Genomic DNA, 6,435 nt, shown 5'->3' with positions numbered 1-6,435 from the left:
GATAGAGAAAATAACCACTAGCAATTAAATCAACGCCTTACCTTCATCCCAGGTTATTTACACAAGACCCTAACTTAAGAGACTTACTGCTCACATTCCTGGGATGATGTTTTAGCCATTTGTTAGTTACTGAGTTAAGGTAGTTACTTCCCACTGACCCAAGAAGATTGCCTACAAGACCAGGCAGGCAATAGGTGCCAAGCTTCTTTCTTGTGCATATTAAGGTTTTTTTTTTTTTTTTTTTTTGGCTTTTTCGAAACAGGGTTTCTCTGCGTAGCTTTGCGCCTTTCCTGGAGCTCACTTGGTAGCCCAGGCTGGCCTCGAACTCACAGAGATCCACCTGGCTCTGCCTCCCGAGTGCTGGGATTAAAGGCGTGCCCCACCACTGCCCGGCGCATATTAAGTTTTAATTCCTCCTCAGTCAGGTGATATTCCTAGGTTCCCTAATTGATCTTAGCCTTTAGTTGACCCTACCAGAGAACTCCCCTTTAGTCACTCCCCTTTTGGGTTGTAAATGGAAGCTAACATTTATTGCTTTATGTGTGGATCCTTATCACCTCTCTCTGCTACCCTAAAAACTTCAAGCCTCCATTGCTTTGCCGAAGAATTATTGTTTTTGTATATATACTGGTTCTCTGAGAGCAATGGGGAGAATTGATTGAGAAGAACAAAGATGAGAACAGAGGTTATCTTTGTTATTCTACCTAAGAACTAGGTAGAATGATGAGAGAACAGTAGAAGGGACTGACAGCAGGAGGGACTGAGAGGAGCTAAGTATGAGAACAGAAAAGAAACTGAGTAGGTAGAATTAACTCAGAAGAATAGAGTGAATGGACTAATGAACTCAGTGTGCTTAGATTCATTGAATATTCCCCAGATTACAATCCTCAGCTGGTTGTTAGAAACTTCCACAGACCCTGGGAGTAAACAATATAAGCTGGACATATTATTGTTTACATTAGCATATGAAATAGTTGTCTTCCTTCTGCGTATATGCCCTCAAAAATGGGAAGCTAGAGTAAAGACACGTGTTCACCTATGATCACAGCTTCACTATCCATGTAGTTAAGGAATAGAAACAACAAAACCCTCATCCAAAGATACATGGATGAACAAGGTATAAAACACAAGAAGCCTTGAAAAGGAAGACAACATCATTGTGTGCTAATATGAATGGGCAATGATAACATAGCATGAGGATAAAATATGTCACAAAAAGACAATGCATACAGATATATGGGAAATAGTAAATTCACAAACAGAAGTAAAATAGTAGTCGTGTAGATTTGGTGACATTGAGAACTGAGAAGTTGTTTATTGTGAACAGGTCATTTATGCAAAATTAGAAAGTTTTAGTACGTTGAGTAACTAACATAACAGTGAAATAATACCAAACACTGTACACTTAAGAATGGTTAAGAACTTATCATGCTTTGTGTGCTTTGTTATTGAAACACACACACACACACACTCCAATCTCAATTAACACATTTTTTTCAAATTTGTTTTTTATTTTTAAGTTATTTATTTATTTTATATCTAGATCCCAGTTTCCCCTCCCTCCTTTCCTCCTAGTGCCCCCATACCTCCCCTTACCCCATACACCCTTCCTTCCATTTTATTCAGAAAAGGTCAGGCTTCCCATTGATATTGACAAAACATGACCTATCAAGTGGTTGTAAGAGTAAGCACCTTCCCCATGTATTAAGACTGGGCAAGGCAAGCCAACACGAGGAATATGGTTGAAAGCCAGCAAAGGAGTCAGAGACAGCCTCTGCTGCCACTATTAGGGGACTCATAAGAAGGTCAAGCTACACAACTAGTATATATATACTCACAAGAAGATCAAGCTACACAACTAGTATATATATATATTATACTATGCATACAGATAGTATATATATTATACTATGCATACAGATAACATATATATATATATATATATATATATATATATATATATATATATATATATATATATAGAGAGAGAGAGAGAGAGAGAGAGAGAGAGAGAGAGAGAGAGCGCGAGCACCTAGGTCAGTCCCATGCAGACTCCTTGGTCCTTGGTTATCTATTCAGTCTCTGTAAGCCTCTATGAGCTCAGGTTAGATGATTCTGTGAGTTTTCTTGTGATGTTCTTGATTGATCCCTCTGCCTCCTCCAATTCTCCCTCCCTTTCTTCAGCAGGATTACCTGAACTTAGCCTAATGAGTGACTGTGGGTCTCTGCATCTACTTCCACCACTTGCTGGATGAAGCCTCTCTGATGAGTATTGGGCTAGGCACCAATCTATAAGTATAGCAGAATATTCTTAGGCATCATTACATTGACATTTTTTTTTCCCTTTCAGACCTGTTTAGTTCTATCCTAGGTCTCTGGGTCATACAGCCAGGGCTGGACCGATCACTGGTTGGTCACTCCCACAATCTCTGTGCCAACCTTACCCTAGAATGTGGTCCAAGGTTATGTGGCTGGGTTATTCATCTACTGGTAGTCATGCTTGATCACAGGAGTTGGCCAGTTCAGGCTATGTATCCCCTTTTGCTAGGAGTCTTAGCTGGGAACATCCTTTAGATTCCTGAGAGTTTCCCTTGCACCAAGTTTCTACTTGACTGAGAAATGACCCCCTTTCCAGTCCTCTCTTTGAGTATTCTCTCTCCCACCTACCCTCAGTCTAATCCCTCATGTCCCCCTCCCTACGCACTGCCCAGTCCATCCATGAAATCTCATTTTTCCCATTCCCAGGGAGATCAAAGTGTTCCCCTTGAGCCTTCGTTACCTAGTCTATCTGGGTCCCTGGATTGTATCCTTTACAACTAATATAAACTTATAAGTATATACCATGTTTGTCTTTCTGAGACACCTCACTCAGGATGATTTTTTTTTCTAGTTCCAGCCATTTGCCTTCAAATTTCATGATGTCATTGTTTTTAACAGCTGAGTAATACTCCGTTGCATAAATGTACCACATATTCTTTATCCATTCTTTGGTTGAGGGACATGTAAGTTGTTTCCAGGTTCTTGGTTATTACAAATAAATCTGTATGAACACAGTTGAGCAAGTGTTGGCATGATTGAGCATCCTTGGACATATGCCCAAGAATGGTATACTTGGGTCTTGAGGAAGACTGATTCCCAATTTTTTGAGAAACTGCCATACTGATTTCCAAAGTGGCTGTATAAGCTTGAACTCCCAACAGCAAGAAAAGAGTGTTCCCTTTGCTCCACATCCTTTCCAGCATGAGCTGTCCCATTGTTTTTGATCTTAGCCACTCTGGAAGGTGTAAACTGGAATCTGAGTCCTTTTGATTTGCATTTCCTTGATGGCTAAGGATGTTGAACTTTTTTTGTTGTTGTTCTTTTTTTGTTTGTTTGTTTGTTTGTTTGTTTGTTTTGTTTGTTTTTTGAGACAGGATTTCTATGTAACAGCCCCGGCTATTCTGGGACTCTTTGTAGACCAGGCTGGCCTTGAAATCAGAGATCTGCTTGCCTCTGACTCCCAAGTGCTAGGATTAAAGGCATGCACCACCACTGCCCAGTTTTGTTGTTGTTGTTGAACATTTAAGTTTTTCTCAGCCATTTGAGTTTCTTCTGTTAAGAATTCTTTGTTTAGATCTGTACCCCATTTTTTGTTGGATTTTTTGGTTTGTTGATGTCTAGTTTCTTGAGTTCTTTAAGTATTTTGGAAACCAGCCCTCTGTCGAATGTGGTGATGGTGAAGAACTCTTCCCATTCTGTAGGCTGTCCTTTTGTCCTATTTACAGTGTCCTTTGCCTTACAGAAGCTTCTCAGTTTAAGGAGGTTCCTCCCATTTATTGTTGATCTTACTGCCTGACCTATTGAAGTGCTATGTATCCAGAAGTTATCTCCTGTTCCAGTGCATTCAAGGCAATTCCCCACTTTCTCTTCTATCAGGTTCAGTGTCTCTGGATTTGTGTTGAGGTCTGACCTCACCTGGATTTGAATTTTGTGCAAAGTGACAGATGTAATCTATTTGCATTCTTCTACCTACCAGCATTGAGTTCTACCAACACCATTTGCTGAAGATGCTTTCTTTTTTCCATTGTATAATTTTGGCTTCATCAAAAATAAAGTGTTCATAGATGTGTGGATTCATGTCAGGATCTTTGATTCAATTCCATTGATTCACCTGTCTGTTTTTATGCCAATACCATGCAGTTTTTTTTACTATAGTCCTATAATACAGCCTGAAATCAGGATGGTGATAACTCCCAATGTTCTTTTATTGTACAGGGTTGTTTTGGTGATCCCCGATTTTTTGTTTTCACATATGAAGTTGAGTATTATTCTTCCAATGTCTGCGAAGGATTGTGTTGGGATTTTAATGGGGATAGTGTTGATTCTGTAGATTGCTTTGGTAAGATGGCTATTTTTACTATGTTAATCCTGTTGATCCATGAGTGTGGGAGATCTTTCTATCTTCTGCTATCTTCTCAAATTTCTTTCTTCAACACCTTCAAGTTTTGTCATACAGTTCTTTCATTTGCTTGGTTACAGTTACATCAATATATTTTATATAATTTGAGGCTATTGCAAAGGGAGTTTTGTCCCTGATTTCTTTCGCAGCCACTTTATCATCTGTATATACGAGGGCTTCTGATTTTTTTTTTTTGCATTAATCTTGTATCTAGTCACATCACTGAATGTGTTTATCAGTTGTAGGAGTTCCAGGGTAGAATTCTGAGTGTTGTTAATGTATATTATCATATCATCTGCGAATAGTGATACTTTAACATTTTCCTTTCCAATTTGTATCCCCTTAATCTTCTTTAGTTATTTTACTGCTCTAACTATAACTTCAAATACTATATTGAATAGGTATGGAGAGAGTGGACAACCTGTCTCCTTTCTGATTTTAATGGAATTCCTTTGAGTTTCTCTTCATTTAATTTGGTATTGGCAACAGGCTTGCAGTATATTACTTTATTTTTAGGAATGTCCCATGTTTCCCTGATTTCTTTAAGACTTACATCATAAAAAAGTGTTGGAATTTGTCAAAGGCCTTTTCAGCATTTAAAGGATCATGTGGTTTCTTTTTCTTTCAGGTTGTTTATATGGTGAATTACACTGACAGATTTTCAGATGGTGAAATATCCCGGGATCTCTGGGATGAAACCTACTTTATCATGGTAGATGATCTCTTTGATGTGTTCTTGGATTTGGTTTGCAAGTACTTTATGAAGTACTTTTGTATCTATGTTCATGAGGGAAATTGGCCTGTAATTCTTTTTGTTGAATCTTTGTGTGGTTTGGGTATAAGGGTGACTATGGCCTCATAAAATGAATTTGACAATGTTCCTTCTGTTTCTATTTTGTAGAATAATTTGTGGATTACTGATTGGTATTATCTCTTCTTTGAAGATCTGGCAAAATTCTGGCCTGAGACCAATTGGCTCTGGGCTTCTTTTTGTTTGGGAGACTTTTAATGACTGCTTCTATTTCCTTGGAGGAATTGGAGGACATTGGTCTATTTACATTGTTTATCTGCTCTTGATTTAACTTTGGTTAAGTGGTATCTATGGAGAAAACTGTCCATTTCTTTTAGATTTTCCAATTTTGTGTAGTACAGGTTTTTGAAGAATGACCTAATAACTCTTTGTATTTCCTCAGTGTCTGTTCTTATGTACCCCTTTTCATTCCTGATTTTCTTAATATGGATATTCTCTCTGCCTTTTAGTTAGGTTAGTTAAGTTAGTTTTTTGAGCTGAGTGGCATTGGTAAACCATGGCTTCTTTATCTACAAAATGGGGGAGGGGGTGACCACACTGGCTTACATATCTGCGCGCACGTGCGCGCGCGCACGCGCACACACACACACACACACACACACACACACACACACACACACACACGTGTAATTCATGGTGCCCAGAGCTTGCAAAATGTGTAAGAGCAGGCAAGATTAAGTGGCATTATTGGCATTATTGTCATTTCTCTCACAGCATCAGGCAATAACTCTTCTAGCTGCCTCTTCTAGCTGCCTCATCAAACTTCTATGCCACTGTGACTCTCAACCTAATGCACTGGTACTTTTCACTTTACATCACAATCTCTTTCCCTCATGAACAAGCAAATGCAACAGGAGAAAGGCAAATGCTATCTGAGGCTGGGCCAGAAAGAAGAGTAAGGCTTTTGTCTTCCTTTCTGTTAAATGGCTTACTCTGAGGCAAGCTAACTGCTACATTACTGGGACACTTAAGCATTCCTAGGGAACTGAGACCCCACCTATGTTGTGAGCCACTTTGGAAACAAAGCCTGAAGCCCTAGTAAACCTTTAGATAACTAAAGTCCTACAGAGACCATGTGCCTTAAAAGAACCAGAGTCATGGCCCAAACTTACCTTGCTCCATAATCCTGATTTTTCAGAAACCATAAATAAAAATAATGAATAGCTTAAAGCATTGGATCATGCTA

At 39.0% G+C, this 6,435-nt stretch overlaps 1 protein-coding gene across 10 annotated transcripts in view; it reads right to left on the bottom strand.

The window, feature by feature from the left end:
- Positions 1 to 6,435, bottom strand: part of Large1 (LARGE xylosyl- and glucuronyltransferase 1) — a 513,859-nt gene that overhangs the window by 261,378 nt on the left and 246,046 nt on the right. The gene's annotated exons all lie outside the window — the stretch shown is intronic.

The sequence above is a fragment of the Peromyscus maniculatus genome, chromosome 5 (genome assembly GCF_049852395.1).
Source record: "Peromyscus maniculatus bairdii isolate BWxNUB_F1_BW_parent chromosome 5, HU_Pman_BW_mat_3.1, whole genome shotgun sequence".
Classification (NCBI taxonomy): Eukaryota; Metazoa; Chordata; class Mammalia; order Rodentia; family Cricetidae; genus Peromyscus; species Peromyscus maniculatus.
Note: the sequence above shows the minus strand (reverse complement) of the source record. Positions and strands in the feature narration are given on the sequence as shown.